Source organism: Salvelinus alpinus, chromosome 5 (assembly GCF_045679555.1).
Source record: "Salvelinus alpinus chromosome 5, SLU_Salpinus.1, whole genome shotgun sequence".
In the NCBI taxonomy this organism is placed as follows: domain Eukaryota; kingdom Metazoa; phylum Chordata; class Actinopteri; order Salmoniformes; family Salmonidae; genus Salvelinus; species Salvelinus alpinus.
In genome coordinates, this window is record NC_092090.1 from 44,165,295 (window position 1) to 44,184,353 (window position 19,059).

A 19,059-nucleotide genomic window follows, 5' to 3' on the forward strand; every position below is an offset into this window, starting at 1 on the left:
CCCGCCATCAACGGCCCTGCCGCACAAATGATTAACTCCAAATTATTCAAATGATCTCACAACAGCCACGACAGGACACACGGCGGAGCGGGAGGAGAGAGGGAAAGAGAGGGAGACAGAGGGAGGGGTGGAGGGGCAGATTTAGAACCATTCATCAATATCAACAGTGACGAGCGTCGATGGGCCGCGCACACACACACACACACACACACACACACACACACACACACACACACACACACACACACACACACACACACACACACACACACACACACACACACACACACACACACACACACACACACACACACAGAAACAAGAGGCCATTGGCTTCTCTCTCTTTACTCCACATTTCCTCCACAATACAAAATTCTGTCCTCACCTCTTCTCCTGTAAATCATTTAACATCAATATCATCAACACTATCGATCCATCTTGTCAGCTTCACGGTTTGTACTTATTCTATCCAATGGACAGGGATATTCATCTAAAAATATATTCTATTCTTTTTTTTGTCTTCTCCCCTCTTGTTCCTTCTTTCATAAAGTGAAATATTTGGTTGCGTGTACAGTGACTTGCAGTGCAGGACATTCCCACTGCTATGATATGCACACGTACTTCATGATATGCAAGTGGAAAGGTTTATTAACTGAATTCTCTAGAAGCTGTCTCTGCTTTCATTCAAAGCGTTTGGTCTGTCACTAGAAATCCAGCACTTAAAACACTGAAATATTTGAAGTTCTTGTCAAAACCACAGTCTTTTCAGAAAATGTGTAATACTAAGACGCAATTAAATCAAAAGGCTATTCGCAGCCTTAGAACTTCAAGACGATGTTAACTTTTGGACAAAAGGGCTCGTATTGCTGTGGACGGGGGGATACATCCCCGCTGTCAGAAACCAAGGGTTAATGTATCACGATTAGCACTCATGGGTCCTGATCTGATATATTTTTAATTAACGGTACCCCATTCAAGCGCTTGAAGGAACAAAAAAAAAGAGAAACTTTTGACAGTTCTAATTAATGAGCGTGCGGAACATGGAAGCTGATCTCACGGAAGACGTTGGCTTCATTAGACAAGCCAGTCTGGAGCACATCAAACGGGCCAGAATGGCCTGTCTGATCCCAGCTTTTATTCCCCCTCAGAGTGGCGGCCGGGAGAGGGAGAGAGAAGAAGCGAGAGATGGAGAGAGGGGGGGAAAAGTAAGAGAAAGAGAGTGCAGGGACAAAGCGAAGGCAAGGCTGCCACATCACAACAGGAGAGATGAATGACTTTTTACCTCTGGACACAAGGCCTTAATGAAACCTCCAGGGGCTAAACAATGGCATCTCGCAGATATACAGAGACACACACACACACACCCACACACACACACACACACACACACACACACACACACACACTTGAAAAAGGATATTCTGCGCATCCACAAACTCTCGTGCATAGGCACATCTCTCTCTCTCTCAGAGGGAAAACAACAACAGAGAGAATTCTGGGCCAGGCAGACATGAAATACTGGCACTCCAATGGACCACGGCTACCTACAGTAAAGCAGGTAAAAAAAAAACTAGCTCTCTCTATTAGCTACCAACCCCATCAGGTCATTACCACCTAAAACCTACAATATAACCAATTGAATTATGTTCCCATGTTAATTCCTTCATATATTATGGTGTATATAATCTGAGGGCTTGTGAAATCCCATCACCTCTCCCGTGTCAGGCGCCTGGGGACATAACTCCAAAAAGGCGCCTACTATCGCTTGTGCAGCCAGCTCATAAGGCCGTGATGAAGCCAGAGCCGGGGACACAAACAGAGACATCAATCTTCACTGATCAGGAGCAGATAGAGAGAGAGAGAGAAACCAAAAATGGAGAAACAAATTGGATGTCAATACAGAGGCCTATGATCAGGGCCCTGGCTGGGCAATGTCCACCATCATGTTACACACTGAACACCCCCCCCTCCCCTGTGTGTGTGTGTGTGTGTGTGTGTGTGTGTGTGTGTGTGTGTGTGTGTGTGTGTGTGTGTGTGTGTGTGTGTGTGTGTGTGTGTGTGTGTGTGTGTGTGTGTGTGTGTGTGTGTGTGTGTGTGTGTGTGTGTGTGTGTGTGTGTGGTAGAGAGATAGTATTTTAGTTAGTTTGTATCTATAGGGGATAGAAGGAGATGAATGACTGGAGAAATAACTTCACATTCCGAGTTGCCCGCTTAAAAAGAGAGAAGACATTTCTTTCTTGTTTGCTGATAAAAACAATTGCTAACTATCCTGGAGAAATCTGAGTTGGACTGATCTGTCAAGTCTCCATCAATACAAAATATAAGTCCCACAATATGTCAAGATTGAAATCCTGACCGTCAACATTCTTATTCTATCAAAATTTACACCAGACCTTTTTATATGATGCTGCTTGCACAGGAATAGCTTACAGTGTCTTAACAATATTTACTCTAACAACTAGCTGATTGTCAGTGGTGGGAAAAGTGCCAAATTGTCATACTTGAGTAAAAGTAAAGATACCTTTAAAATGACTCAAGTAAAAGTGAAATTCATCCAGTAAAATACTACCTGAGTAAAAGTCTAATTGTATTTGGTTCTAAATATACTCAAGTATTACAAGTAAATGTAATTGCTAAAATATACTTAAGTATCAAAAGTAAAAGTATAAATAATTTCAAATTCCTTATGGTAAGCAAGGCAGATGGCACCATCTTCATGTTTTTTTAATTTACAGGTAGCCAAGGAGAACACTTGAACACTCAGACATCGTTTACAAACGAAGCATGTGTGTTTAGTGAGTACGCCTGATCAGAGGCAGTAAGGATGACCAAGGAGATGTTTTCTTGTGCGTGAATGGGACCGTTTTCCTGTCCGTCTAAGCATTCAAAATGTAACGAGTACTTCTGGGTGTCAGGGGAAAGGTATGGCGTAAAAAGTACAGAATTTTCTTTAGGTATGTTGTGAAATAAAAGTTAAAAAGTTGTCAAAAATATAAATAGTAAAGTAAAGTACAGATACCCCAAAAAACGACTTAAGTAGTACTTTAAAGTATTTTTACTTAAGTACTTTACACCACTGCTGATTATTAGTGGTGGAGAAAAGTTCAAAGTTGTTCAGTCAAGTTCTCCAAACTTCTTGAGCTACCCAGGATGCAGTTCAGTCAATCAAAGTCCAAATTATTTATTGGCATGTGTGACATTTCTGTGGCATGCTGCTTCAGGGCCTTCCTCTATTCATCCCTCTCTCTAATTCTCCCAATTAATGCATTAAGGCAAGCTCGGGTTATCGTTTCCTCTCTTCCTCCCTCCATCCCTCACTCCCTCTCCATCACTCTCAATTAATGTGAGGGGATCGGCACAGCTTATCTGTCCTCTCTGTGCTCTTATGAATATGCAAACGCCTCTTATCCACACGCCAGCCTAACGTAATGGTTACAGTGCTCAACTCAGTGCATTAAAATGCACTTCTTGTTTGGTGGCAAGTTACAGACGAGATAGAAAGGAATGCTGTGTATGAATACTGTTAACGTTCCATCAACCTTGGTGGTTATTTCTGACCTTGTAATTATGGAATTCGGTCCTGGCTGTTCACTCCCCGTTGTTTGTGATTATGGCCATTACCATGTCCCATCTGTGATTGTTTAGAGGTGTTGCAATCAATGTGTCTATATCACTGAGAGCATGGTAAAAACAGGTGAGGAAAAGAAACAAGGACCCATCACTGATCATTCCTGATGATATAGCCTTACTAAAGGATCCATGCATTGTGGGAAATAGGGGTTGCAAAGAGCATGATACTGTTTCTCACTCCATAAAAATAAAAATGCTTTTTTCTATTATGGAGACACTGACTTATTTTTGTTGGAGTTCCTCAGTTTATGAGCAGCTGCCACAACAAAGTGCCATTAGATGGGAAGCTACGGGGGTAAGGGTAACGGATGATTGACAAGGAGAGGCCTGCACTGGGATAGAGCAAGCGACACGACTTTAACCATTTATTATCCGCATCTCAACATCAAGGGGAAACCTTTTATTATTGACAGCCCAGATGCAGGATGTCAAATGTTTACCATTGCTTTCAAGTGCTACATCTGAAGGTTCTTTTATTTCTCTTTTCTTCTCTCCCAGAAGACAATTTTTTCCCTGCACTGCACATTGAAGGCCTCTCTTACCACGTGATCACTGATTAAAGTCCCTTAAGTGTCACCTGCCTGCCAACTCCGCCACTGTTTACACTGGAGCAAGGTAGCCAAATTAGGCTCAACTAACACTGTTTCACAGGGTAGAGAGAGTGAGAGAGAGAGAGAAACACACAAGGCTCAACAAGTGAAGAACAGAGTTCTCCTCCTTTTGGGTAGAAGCTTCCCGGGTGATTTTTATCCAATCTCAAAATATATCACGCAGAAACGTTGTGGACGTCAACAGGTATCATGTCAAATAGAGTAACAAATGTAATAAAGTGTTTTACTGTGCTTTCATTTGAGAAAGAGTAATAATACATGTTTTTTCCGATTCTAGTTTGATCAGTGGAACCGCGGAGGGGAGAATACAGTAGCTTTGTTTCTGTCTGTGCGGGCGGGCAGACGAGCGTTGGGCTTGATAAATGAGAAACAAAAACATGCATTGTGCCAGCTTTATTCATGCCACTTGTACAGTGAGTACATGTCGATCCAGATTCTCAGTTCAAAGGGTCACGAGCAAACGAAGCCTGAGGAGATTTCTGAATTAGATTTGTCATGCTTTGTGGGGCAGTTTTTTATGCTTTTTAAATGAGTAAAGAAAACATCGGTTTGAGACCATTTTTATGCCAGTATCGGGCATAAACTAGGTTCTCTATAAGAACGAATCTAAATAGAGGATGGATTCAACCATCAAGTATGAGGAGCATGTTCTGACAACGGTGAGCTGCTTCAGTTGTGGTTAACAGCACCATCTGTGGGAACATTGAGGCAGTGCCACTACGAGCTAAAACTGCAATTCAACCCCCTCTCAAATCACTGGTCTGTTGGTTCCCAAAGTCATGGATCGTGCAATTCTACTGCTTAAATTAAGAAGTTACGCTTATCCATACAAAATAGGTGTCAATCATTTTCAAGTTTTGTTACAGAAGGACAAACGTGACTGTTTCAGAAACGGACACCTCTCAGCATAGGAGAGCAAAGGATGCAGATACTGATGTTATGTACCATAATAACGCCACCCGGTTCTCTGACACCTGATTGACGTCCGTCACTTATCCCAACATCACCTCGCCAATCCCCCACTCTGGACCTGTGCTCTAATTATCCTGTTGGCCCTGATACACGAGCGGCCCACGAGGGAGAGGGATCATGCCAGTCACATCAGCATATGTGTCAGTATAGCTGACACACACGCCACTTTACTGCTCCGTGGCTAGGGGTGAGCACACCCTCGTGTCACATCCTTAGATCTGTAGCCCGAGGCAGGTAAGGGCCCGCTCTCTTATTTCTATCACCCACGCACACCCTCAGATGTACATGTACAAATGTTTATTATGCACAAAATAAAAACACACACACAGACGCACACACACAGACACACACCTCTGACATACTAAATGGACCAGTCTGTTCTGTGAGAGAGAAAAAAAAATGTGTGGGTGTATGTTGTCCTATTTTATGACAGACCTAAAAATGAACGACAGCAAATGTATTCTCATTGAAGTTCCCATAATGCTCAGCCACCTATCCGTTCACCCCAATTAAATGTGAGCTTTAGTCGCCCTTTAGAAAGACCACCTTTCTCACGAGAAATTAAACATTACTAGAAAAGATAAAGATTGAAATAAATAAATAAACACATTTTTTTTGGTTCAAGTCAGCAATAATAATCCCAAACCTAATTACAGACAGTGCAGATTTTCAGACTGATTTGCTCCAGCCAATTAATTTATATTATTTTCTGGATGACATTCAGAGCTGCACCCTTTTGTCTTTCTTTCTCTGTTCACACCCACACACATATTTCACACAGCTTCCTCACCATACGCAGCTCTCAATGCTTCCTGAGTTCTGAACCTTCGACACACAATCATATTCAGCTGTAATATATAATTGTATCATTCTTTCAAACTTGTCACTCGCCTTGAAACATAAAGCTGTGACCTTGACCCCCACCTATAGTTTCTGATATGTGTGCTGCGTGGTGATATGAGATATAAAATATATATTTAATTTCTCTACACTCCAACGCTGGACAAAAAGAAAAACACTCTCTCACACCATTATTGGATTCCTTAAATCACTGACATCAGTAGCCATGTCTGGATGGAACACACAATCCCCCTACCTTACTCCTGAGTTACCATCACACTAGCCAACCTCAGTATTCCCACCGCTGACTTCTACTTCAGCTCAGCCTATGTCTATCCAGTGATGACCACAGCCCTTTAGTCCTGCAGTAATACTTAAGAGGAAAATATTTTTGGGCATGAATTAAATGCTAATCAAAATCAAGGCCCGTGGTTAGGCTGTGGTCTACATATCGTACATCTTACAGTGTAATTAAATTTTTTGTATTGTTTTATTGAACCTTTATCTAGGCAGACAGCTAATTTAGAGCCCATTAGGGGCTTCCTTCATTCAACCCTCAAATACACCCACCTGTTTCCCCATCAGGCCAGGCAGCGATCAGAGGTACTAGTGGCTTTACTCCCAGAGCTCAAGGTCACAAGTTCATATAGTGGTCAGATTAGGGTCAGGTCACTGTTGTGGTCCCCTTCATTGTGTCCCTCTATCTAATTCTATGAGTTAAAAGCGAAGCGGCTGGAGGGGACTTTATCCAGACTAATGGACTCTTTAGGGTTGTGTTTGCTAGTCATAAACACAGGCAGCGGGGTCACGCCGCCATGTCTTAGTGCATTCTGAACACTGAGAGCAACCTCACTCGTTCAGGTCCCCATAAAACCACACCAACGTCTGTCCACGTCCACTTGTCCACAGCACCCATTTATAAAAGACTATAAGTACAACAACATCAATTACAAGACATACAGTTGTTTAAGTAGGAACACATATCAAAGAAAATGTAAATAAGTTGACCCTCCAATGTCTAAATGGTTTACATGCTATACAACTCCAAAGGACCTTTCTTCATTAGCTCAAGACCGTTAAGCACAACCTGATTTCACATCGTTGATGTTCCGTCTCTGAATAGTTGACCTGAAATCGAATAGAGAAACAGTGCTGTAGATAGAAAGTGCATTAACTCTTTGCACAAGGTGTTGTTGGAGGAGCGTGGCACTGGCTACATACTGACACACAGCTGGCTGTTATTGAGCAGACCAGGGTGCAGGCTAGACGGTGAATGAGAAGGGCTGTGTGTGAAGTGTGTGTTTGCAGATGAGGCTCTCTCGTTAGATGAGGTGCGTGCGTGCACTCGGTTTTGTTTATTTCAAAAGAGGAGACGCAAAGCGAATTATGCGCTGTATGGCAATATTAATGTGGAACGTGAGCGGCGGTCTTCCTTCGTCATTAGGACACATTAACAGTGATTTCAGGAGGCTGACGTACGCGGCCATCTCCTTTCCAGCTCAAATGGGAACGGATACAATGACATTACTGCCTCCTCGAGACATCCACAGCAGAGAAATTTGTTGTGTGAAGAGAAGAAAATGATAGTGGAAACAGAATTGTTTTTTCTTCATCAGCAGATAACAGCATTGCAGCATGACAAACTTGAAACTCTGCTTTTTGCCCTGGGCCAAGTTAATTGCATTAATTTTCTCTGACAATTTCACCCCAAAAAAGTGAAGACAAAGTGGGGGGGGGGGAACAACACTGAGTGTGTGTTTGTTACAGAAGTGCCCCTGTCATTTTTCAGCAATGATGAAATTAGTACAAAGTGTTCTCCCTGGATATAATCAATCATTACTTTCACTCGGTGCCACCGAATACTGCTGAAACCATATTTCCCCCCCCCACTTGAGGACAAATGCTTCTTGATTGTGTGGCACACTTGTCTATAAATATATCTCAGTGCTGCTCCCTGCAGTATTAGGTTAGATTTTTTTTCAGAGTAAACATCTGTTTCTGCAAGCCCTGAGACAGGCAAACTGCTGTGCCTCTTGACCGGAAAAGAGCAACGCCTGTTAAAAAGAGAGCAGAGCTGTGGTGCCTGTAGCAAAGTGTCACCACTGGACTGGGACATATGTTGAACTAATAGTGAACATTGACAATGTGTCAGTTTCGATGACCCCATCTATAAAATCAAAATCATATGCAAAGATTAGGCCTAATGTTTCAAATAGTGAATGCAAGATTCAAAATGTTTTCTGTCTCAGAGTCTTAAAGTATTACAGAATAGAATGTATATATTGGTACTCATACAAACACTAAGAAAAGTAGACAGTAGGCTACTGTGTAAAAAACAAAGCTACCATCAGCGTTATCATGGCTTTCCCGGGTCCTTTCAGATGTGTGATGGAGCCAGTGGTGGAACATGGTGCCCTGCTGTGATTTGTAAGGGTATTTTGACTCTCATTTCCCCAAGCCGCGCATGCTTGTCGGTCGCTGGTCCTTGTCTCTAGTGCATACAGCCCAGGCCCACCAGAGGAAAATCTGTTCCCAATCGCATTACAGCCATTTCCCATTTGGAATGATGGGACAAGCCCCAACAGAAATCAAATATTTATCATGTTGTATTAACCCCCACCCACCCCCATATACACACTAACACCCCCATCGCTCCATGTGTTGGCTAGTCTCTGCACTGAATTAATTATCCTATTATACCATAGCTCAGGTGTTGTTTGACTGGGCTTATACACACACACACACACATAAAACGTTAAATGCACATATACACGACTGCGTATGGCTTTTGATATTACCACCAAAAGTGAATCTGTCGTAGATCTGTCTGCTCTATGGTTGTGTGTCACACTACATGTATTTTATGTCTTTATTTTACCAGGCAAGTACTTATTTTCAACGACGGCCTAGGAACAGTGGATTAACTGCCTTGTTCAGGGGCAGAACGACTGATTTTTACCTTGTCGGCTCAGGGATTCGATCTTGTAACCTTTCGGTTACTAGTCCAACGCTCTAACCCCATGTTATCATTGTCTGGCTAAATAGTGTGTTTGACCCTCTACTCACATGTGCAGGAGTCAACAGACTACATATTTCAGTACATGAGATTAACACCATGTTGGGATGAGCCAGGAAATAACAATTATTGTATCTCATACAATATACAGTATTTTCACTAACTTCCCAGAACACAGATTGTGTGTAGGGAACCGACAGTTTGTCGCAGAACAAAGCTCGTTGTCTCCCTCTCTCCCTAGGCCTGTCCTCCTGTTCAGACACAAACTACAAGGGGAAAGTTTGGATTCTCTACTTGTTAAATGCATCTGAATTTCTATTGGATTTCTCAGAGGGAAGACATTTATCTTCCTCTGGAGCTGTTGTCTGTAGTGAAGAGTGGGGAAAGAGGTGCACAGTATGGATGTTTGGATGTACAGTACACACACACACACACCTCAGGAATTGTTCGGTTTTATTTTAAATGACCAACCAAAAAATGTACATTTTCTTAATACATTGACATACTGAAATAGTGTGGATGTTACCAGATAGGGAGGACTTACCATCCTCTGCTGTTCCATGTTCTTATCGTTGTAATACATACCAGGAAACACTCCATACTAATAATCAATGAAACAGTGCTTACGTGAGATCACAACAGTTTTGGCACATCATTTTCATGGAGGCAGGTCAAACAAATGTCCTTGTGGGCAAAACAGATGTGAAGGCGTCCAATTATCTCACACAAAGGAATGTAAGATTATTCCTAATATTCTAGAAATCAATCTCATGTTCAATCCCTTTTCCTGACCTAATTGGGTAGTTGAGTGTTAGGCCCAGTACATTCAGACTGGTGATAATGGTGCTGGGTGATGCAGTTTAACCTCTAGAGTTCTCCTCTGTGTCCCAATCCCTTCATTTTAAAGGGCAAAGGAAATTAGCAGCAATGAAAAACAGTCATTGAAAAAGAGCATTTGTCTCCTGCTGTTGAGCACAAAATAAAGGCGCATCGACAGGGTGTCTGCTGACCATAATCAGTGAGATGTTAAAGGCAGATTTATAGAGGTAAATATTTTGACTCCTTGACTTCAGAGATAATTCCAGTTTTACGGGCTGGTATTTACACACGTTAGTTCCTTACATTAGGTGAATACGGCACTTAAAACTCCACAATTTAATTATTTGCGCCAGTCTAATAAACAAACTTTATAGCAACCATAAATCTGTCAAACAAAAACACACAGAGAGCGGTTAATCTTACATATTCTATCATAAACCGCAATCTATAAAAAAAAGTGTTTTATATGAACATGTGCTTGGCTGAATACCTTAAGTAAATGTAATACAGGTTTCTAACATCATGTATAAATCTTGGTTGCTGCATGTTGTTAATTTGATACATTAGGCAATAATTTGCTATAAATAAATGTTTATTAGCTGGCCGATCCTTTCCCGAGTGCTAATGATATCTATTTAAGAAGATCCTTAGGAAGATTTCAATTAGCACACAACTTTCCACAGCCACACACCACTTAGTTGGTCAAGCAAAACTAATCTATTTCGCTGCACCATAATCTTTACATTGGCTTCCTCTCTTTCCTCTTTTTGCTGAGGGTGTTTAGTTTCTTCTGTAAGAATCTACAATACTGGTAGACAGCAGCAGGGAGAAAGAATAACCTAGTGTTGATTTAGAGTTGCTGTACTTGCTTACGGGATAGGTAGAGAGTCCACAGGCCTGGACATAGTGCATGCGTAGTTCCTAAAGGAGTTCTGAAAGCAAAATGCTTAATACATGAAAACAATCAGTGTTTCTGAACAATTCCCCTCATATTACAGGGAAATGTCTCACCTGTTGGCAACTGTCTGTAATTTGCTACTAATCAGTTTAATTCGAACCTATTAAACCGATAAGTTAAACATTAGCCATAGCCACTCTTTCCATAGTAATCAATGACATATGAAAAATGGAAGCTGCAAAGCATGACGTCCACAAAAGTGGATAACTACCTGAGGCACAAATCCTGCCATTTATTCACTTATTCATTCATTCACTTCATTTTATTCAACTAGTCATAGATCAATAAGTAATTAATTTCACTGGCTAAAGGAAAATTGTTCCACGGTGAGCAATCGAAGGGTAATGTTACTGCAATTTGCGGCTTTTTGTTTAAAAACTTCAGATATGAATCAGGAGGTAGATAGGAGGTACATAAAATGCATGGTATGTGAATATTGCCATATTACTAAACATGCACATTACATTCAATTGTTTAAAATAGTACAACATAACAAACATTTTTGGTGAGTTCTGTGTGTGCATGTGTGCATGAGAGCATATCTGCAGTTCAATAATCCTAGTATCTTTGGAAGGTCGAACATTTTAATCTTGAGATAAACCACTGTGTATATCCAGTCATGGACAGACATGAGATCATAATAGCTATTCAGTCAAACAAATGACACACACACACACACACACACACACACACACACACACACACACACACACACACACAGTGATCCTCATGCCAGCATTATTGTCCCTGTCTCCTTCATGGCCAGGCACTCCTCTTCTCTCATTCTAAATGTGTCTCCATTACAAATAGTGGCAGACTGGGGAATGAAGAGGACCCTTTAACCGCTCTGAGATAAAGCACTTATAACCATCTCCAATGAGGACCTCTGTAATGTAATGTACCATTAGCATAACACAATAAAAGTGGAGCTTCAGCTATTTTGGCAATCATGGGGCTCCATGGCTCCCTATGTGAAATGGTAACCAATATGCCAGCAATTATTTATTTTTGTACCTTTATTTAACTAGGCAAGTCAGTTAAGAACAAATTCTTATTTACAATGACGGCCTAGGAACAGTGGGTTAACTGCCTTGTTCAGGGGCAGAACGACAGATTTTTACCTTGTCAGCTCGGGGATTCAATCGAGCAACCTTTTGATTACTGGCCCAACGCTCTAACCCCCAGGCAACCTGCCGCCACAATTCTTAACCCAACTTAGTTATGAATTGTACCCAGATTGTGTCCATTGTCATGGATGGGGTATATAATGTCCAAATCGAACATCGCTGTATGAAACTGTGTTTTTTATGGATTTTTTTTGGCATACAATCATGGTGTGGTACAATGTAGCAATTACAAATTATGCAAGCTGTAAGTTGCTGTTCATATTCCTGTGCGTACTCATTTTGCAGTGAAAGTGTTCTGCGGTGGTATTTTCTCCAAGTAAAACAGTGCTGAGAGATTCGTTAAGGCAACCATGGAATGAGAAATCACAGCGGAGAGGTGGGAAATCGGATCAGAGACCACAAATAAGCCAAAGGCTCTCTAGAAAATGATTCCAAAAGCAGCCGTGTGCGAGCCACAGAAATGTTTCTACGGAGAGCATATATTTTAGGGAAAAGGAGTGTGAAATATATGAACACGGGCTGACGTTTTGTTTGTTCCCCCCAGCAAAATGGAGGACATAGATCGTCCCTTATTGCCTAAAGACCCACAATGCAATTCTAGCCCTTCGGTGGTCACTTAGGGAGTGTGTTGCAGGAGTCACATGGTCAGATGGATCACATCAATTTGCCACAAAACAATATAGCCTCTCCCCCCCCCCCTTGTTGTCCTCCCGTGCCTCACATATATGATATGTGGGAAGTGAGAACACAGCCAAATAATGTACGGCCGCCCATGGCCGTGCACTCAAATGGTGCTCCGTAGACAGAGGTGATAAATGAATGCATGTCAAAGGTCACAATGTCCTGACGCTAGCCAGAGTTCCAGTGGTGCAAGGCTTCTAGCACCACTCACTGGTCAGAGTGGAAACAGCAGTTTGGCTACATCAAAGATGAATGCATGTGCTGACTGATGGAGGATTGACAGATGGGGAGAGAGGAACAACAGCTCAGTTAAAAAGTGATGTCAGTATTGATTTGTGTGGTGTGGTGATGATGGTGATGATGCATGAGTCTTGGTAGTAGGAATAGGAATTTCAGAAGTAATGTGGAATGTGGTTTGAGTGATATGATGTTAATGTCAGCGGTGGTGTGACAGAGCTGCTCTAGCACATTGTGGCATCATCAGACAGGGTTTGGATCACACAGTCCTCTGGGGCTTCTCCTCTTCACTCTCAAAAATACACACTGACAACGATCACACACACTCGGACACACACAAAGACACAGGTGTGAGCACACACACACACACACACACACACACACACACACACACACACACACATGTTAAAATATAGACAAGCAACCCCACACAAACAAGCATTTACATAGAAAACACACACATAACCATCAAATATGAGCTTTTTGTCTTTGTCTGCACTCAATAAGCTTCACACATATTGACTCATCAACTCATCAAAGGTGTTGTCAAAACGTAGCGCAATGCTGTACATCTCTTTCTCTGTTTTTCCCTCTCCCCGTTTCTACCACTCCCTGAGCCCTCCAGGTGAAGAAAAAAAAACTCTGAAATAATAGCTTAAACTGAGGTATTACTTTAATACTTCCATAGAAATAACTTGATTCCAACATTTTCAAAGGAGCAGGCTCCCTTGCCCGAGGCTAGCGCGTAATGTGTGAGCGAAAGTATATGGCTTGTCACTTCAAATTAGAGAGCAGGCTGTGTGCCTTTGAATGAGAGGCAGCTGTGGTAATAGGAGGTGTAGATATGAGAGTTAATAAAATCATGTGGAAGAAGATGTATATGCAACTTGACCAAGTACAGCGGCGGGGGAAAATGTGGACCAGAGGAGGCTGGTGGGAGGAGCTATGGGAGGACTGGCATGGAATAAATGGAACGGTATCAGGCGCATCAAGCATTGGGAAACCGCATGTTGTGAATCCGTTCCATTTGTTCCATTACAGTGAGCCCGTACTCCTATAGCTCCTCCCACCAGCCTCCTCTGAGGCTGCACCACTGCAGCACGGGAGGGAACCTGACCTCTAATAGCACCCCCCTACACTGTCAGATTGATATTAATAATAAGCAGCCCGTGGCATACCTTTATTTGTTTAATATAAAGGGGGTCAGATGGACTGTGTATCTCTGAACTCACACACTATTGTTGTGTGGATGGAGGGGGGCTGTTATGGTGGTGGAGCAGAGATGTCTGTATGTGTAGGCTACCAAAAAACAACCAACCAGCAGCTAAATGTAGGTAAACATCATGATTGGACAGTAAATCTTGGTGGGTATTGGTTAGGTCTGACTTGCTGGAGATAAATCTTGACATAGTCATAGGTTTAGACAACAGTAAACATACTGTAGCAACTCCCCACCACACTAAACCAAGGAAGCCCTCAAATAATACAGTTTTGGCTCTACAAACAAAGTCATACAGTGGACAAATCACCACCATAAACAGTGTATGATAAAAGCCTGGAAATGTAATTAAAACAATAAATCCAGCCATGGCATTACTGGACCAACTCACGTCCTCTCTCCTCAGCCCTGTATGAACGTCTCTCTCTAGTGACCACCAGCACTATGCTCAGCCCAGTACACACCGAGACACTACATCACTGGATTGGCTGGACCCTGAGACTAGGCCTTTGTCTGCAGCATGCAAAACCCCACACACTCTCAGATGATTTCATCCATATTTTACCTGAAGCTCAAGGGAAATAGATACACACTGAATGAATATCACATTGGGTAGTCCCGACGTGACCATGCTATCCAATCCCTGGGCTGCAGGGCCACGCATTATTACCAGGGTCGGGGTCAAAACCATTTCAATTCCAGTCAAATCAGGAAGTACACAGAAATTCCAATTCCAATTCTCTTCAATGCTTTTTCAATGAAGAACATTTGGAATTGAATTTGGTTTACTTTCTGAATTGACTGGAAATGTAATGGAATTGACCCCAACTCTGATTATTACATAGACGAAAACCTAAACGTCCCTTGTTTGTCACAAATGTTGAATACAATTTTATTTGAACTACCAATTGTCCATGGGGTTGGTTCTCATATAGGGTGGAAAAAGTCTGTTTAATAATACATTCCTTTGGATATTTTGACTCAAATTACACCCTATATAAAAGAACCACCCCACAGACAATTGGTAGAATAAGTTCAAATATAATTGTACTCAATATTCCTGACAGACAAAGGATGTTTAGGTTTTTGTCTACGTAGTAATGCGTGGCCCTGCTGTCCAGGGATTGGATAGCATGGTCACGTCTCGACTACACATCAGGGTACACAGACCCATGTGACAGACTATGTTCATCCACCCTATGGATGTCTCGCTGCTGCAGTGGTTCCACTGTGCTATTCAAAAACTCACCCAACAGCATGGGGACCCAGCCCTTGACCAGTAACTTCAGGTGTCCACAGTCCTTCTCCACAGCGGCTTTATTGATAGTATTGCGGTTAATAACAAATACATTTAATGTGTCCCTCTTATTTCCTCATTTGAAAATCAAGATGATGTTTGTCAGAGACAGGCCAGCTGTGGTTTGAAATGGAATAACAATGTTTATCATATAACATGTTCTGGTATCACATTGATATGGGATAGGCCTATTTTTCATGTGCAAATATGTGTGACAGTGGTGTATATGGGTAGCTAGCTCTCAAGAAGCCAAGGGGGTAAACCTAGCCGTTGAGTTCTCAATTGCACATAACTGCAATCCCGACGCCTTGTTTTAACATTTAGAAACTTTATTAAGCCTCACTAGCAGTACAGTTTTGGAAACATTTGGAACTTAACTTTCATATAAGCGAGAAAGAACCTTTCAAATACAAAACATACACTTACTGAGCGCAGTTTACCAAAGTTGCACCTGGCTATTTTCACACACCACCTCGGCTATGACACCCTCTCACCTTGCCTAATAAATCTGACTTTGATACCGATTCTTGGTATACAGTCTGAAACAAATCAAATCAAATCAAATCAAATTTTATTAGTCACATACACATGGTTAGCAGATGTTAATGCGAGTGTAGCGAAATGCTTGTGCTTCTAGTTCCGACAATGCAGTAATAACCAACAGTAATCTAACCTAACAATTCCACACTACTACCTTACACACACACACAAGTGTAAAGGGATAAAGAATATGTACATAAAGATATATGGATGAGTGGTGGTACAGAACGGCATGGCAGATGCAGTAGATGGTATAGAGTACGGTATATACATATGAGATGAGTACTGTAGGGTATGTAAACATAAAGTGGCATAGTTTAAAGTGGCTAGTGGTACATGTATTGCATAAAGATGGCAAGATGCAGTAGATGATATAGAGTACAGTATATATACATATGAGATGGGTAATGTAGGGTATATAAACATTGTATTAAGTGGCATTGCTTAAAGTGGCTAGTGGTACATTTTTACATAATTTCCATCAATTCCCATTTTTAAAGTGGCTGGAGTTGAGTCAGTATGTTGGCAGCGGCCGCTAAATGTTAGTGGTGGCTGTTTAACAGTCTGATGGCCTTGAGATAGAAGCTGTTTTTCAGTCTCTCGGTCCCTGCTTTGATGCACCTGTACTGACCTCGCCTTCTGGATGATAGCGGGGTGAACAGGCAGTGGCTTGGGTGGTTGTTGTCCTTGATGATCTTTATGGCCTTCCTGTGACATCGGGTGGTGTAGGTGTCCTGGAGGGCAGGTAGTTTGCCCCTGGTGATGCGTTCTGCAGACCTCACTACCCTCTGGAGAGCCTTACGGTTGTGGGCGGAGCAGTTGCCGTACCAGGCGGTGATACAGCCCGACAGGATGCTCTCGATTGTGCATCTGTAGAAGTTTGTGAGTGCTTTTGGTGACAAGCCGAATTTCTTCAGCCTCCTGAGGTTGAAGAGGCGCTGCTGCGCCTTCTTCACAACGCTGTCTGTGTGGGTGGACCAGTTCAGTTTGTCCGTGATGTGTACACCGAGGAACTTAAAACTTTCCACCTTCTCCACTACTGACCCGTCGATGTGGATAGGGGGGTGCTCCCTCTGCTGTTTCCTGAAGTCCACAATCATCTCCTTTGTTTTGTTGACGTTGAGTATGAGGTTATTTTCCTGACACCACACTCCGAGGGCCCTCACCTCCTCCCTGTAGGCCGTCTCGTCGTTGTTGGTGATCAAGCCTACCACTGTAGTGTCATCCGCAAACTTGATGATTGAGTTGGAGGCGTGCATGGCCACGCAGTCGTGGGTGAACAGGGAGTACAGGAGAGGGCTCAGAACGCACCCTTGTGGGGCCCCAGTGTTGAGGATCAGCGGGGTGGAGATGTTGTTACCTACCCTCACCACCTGGGGGCGGCCCGTCAGGAAGTCCAGGACCCAGTTGCACAGGGCGGGGTCGAGACCCAGGGTCTCGAGCTTGATGACGAGTTTGGAGGGTACTATGGTGTTAAATGCTGAGCTGTAATCGATGAACAGCATTCTCACATGGGTATTCCTCTTGTCCAGATGGGTGCAAAGCACTGCAAAATCGTGGACATTTTCCTTACAAGCCAGAATGTTTAAGAAACATTATATTTGAACTTACTCTACCGGTCGGTTGGTTCTTTAGCTGCTCAAAGTTGACATTTCTATCACATGGCACATGCACAAAACCATGTAAAAATCTGTTAGTAGGCCTGCATGCAGGCATGTGCCTTCGGTCATGAGCAAACACATCTTGATCGCCACACACATAGACCTGCATTTTGAAGTCGTTTTAATAATACTTTCCTGTGGATATTTTGTCAAAAAATTTCAACCAGCTGAAGGACCACGACAAATCGCAGAGTAAGTTCAAATATGATCGTATTCAACATTTGTGACAGAAAAGGGACAGTTTAGTTTTTTTGTAAATGTACGTGGCATTGCCTACAAAGTTGAAGGCATCGCAGCGTTTAATGACTACCTCTCACCCTTTCCTCACATTTCCATTGGACCATTCCATTCCATATTTCCGGCTGAATCACGTGTTTCTCAAAATATATTCGGGTGCAACATTCCTAAACTGGGTAATGTATTTTTTTTTGTATGAAAAACAAACTGTATCGCGTGCTAGGTGTAGCTATTTGCGTTCAGACAGCATTTGGGCAGGGTCGGCTAAAGGGGACATCCAATGATGATTCAATGAAATGCAATGGAATTGGAGTTATGAGTAAGGGTAACTTTGTATGGAAAGCTGTTTTAACATTATATTAATATCATTTTTATATTAATAATTGTATTTTTTATTTCAATAATTGAATTTCAAATGTTTTATATTGATAATAGATTTATCAATACTTAACTTTTTGTATCAAAAATAGTTTGGTATCAAATATTTCAAGTTATTGATATCGATAATTCCATTTTTTTTTTATATTAAAAAAACTATTACTGATATATGATAATTACACTTTTTTATGTTAATAATTGTTGAATGCCGTATATATTAGCATATTTGGCATTATTAAGACTGAAAACCAATCAGCTTCAAGAGCCTTCAATCTCAATGAAGTAATGCATGATTTATAAGGAAGTGCGGGCCAGCCATGTTGCTCACCTGTGTCTTCCTGTCTATCTGTCAGTGGGAGCAGAGAACCTATCAGGAGCATGCAAATGCCCCCATGAACGTCATTATTGTATATTTGTTTATATAAAAACATTTATGAAACAAAATTTGAGTTATTGATACCGATAATTGAATTTGATATAAAAAAAATATTAATTTATGTTAAAACAGCTTTCCATAAACTGTTTGCATTTCGTCCCTAGGATTTTAAAGTCGCTTTCCTCCTGTTTGGTGTTTCGTGGTGGTGTGCAAACAATGTCATGGTGGTCAAGTTATACAGAGAGATGAATGAAGGATATTTTATATATTTTAATGGCCTACTATTGGTTGAGGGAGGGTTTCCTAAAGTCGGTCCTGGTGCACGCAATTGAACAAGCCTTTCAATGTCATTTAACAAGCACTAGATGGCAGTATTTGATTTCCACAAACTGGTGGGATGAGCGGTGAATATAAATTGAAGAAGAACAAGTTTTAGATTTAAAATATATTTGGGAGATAA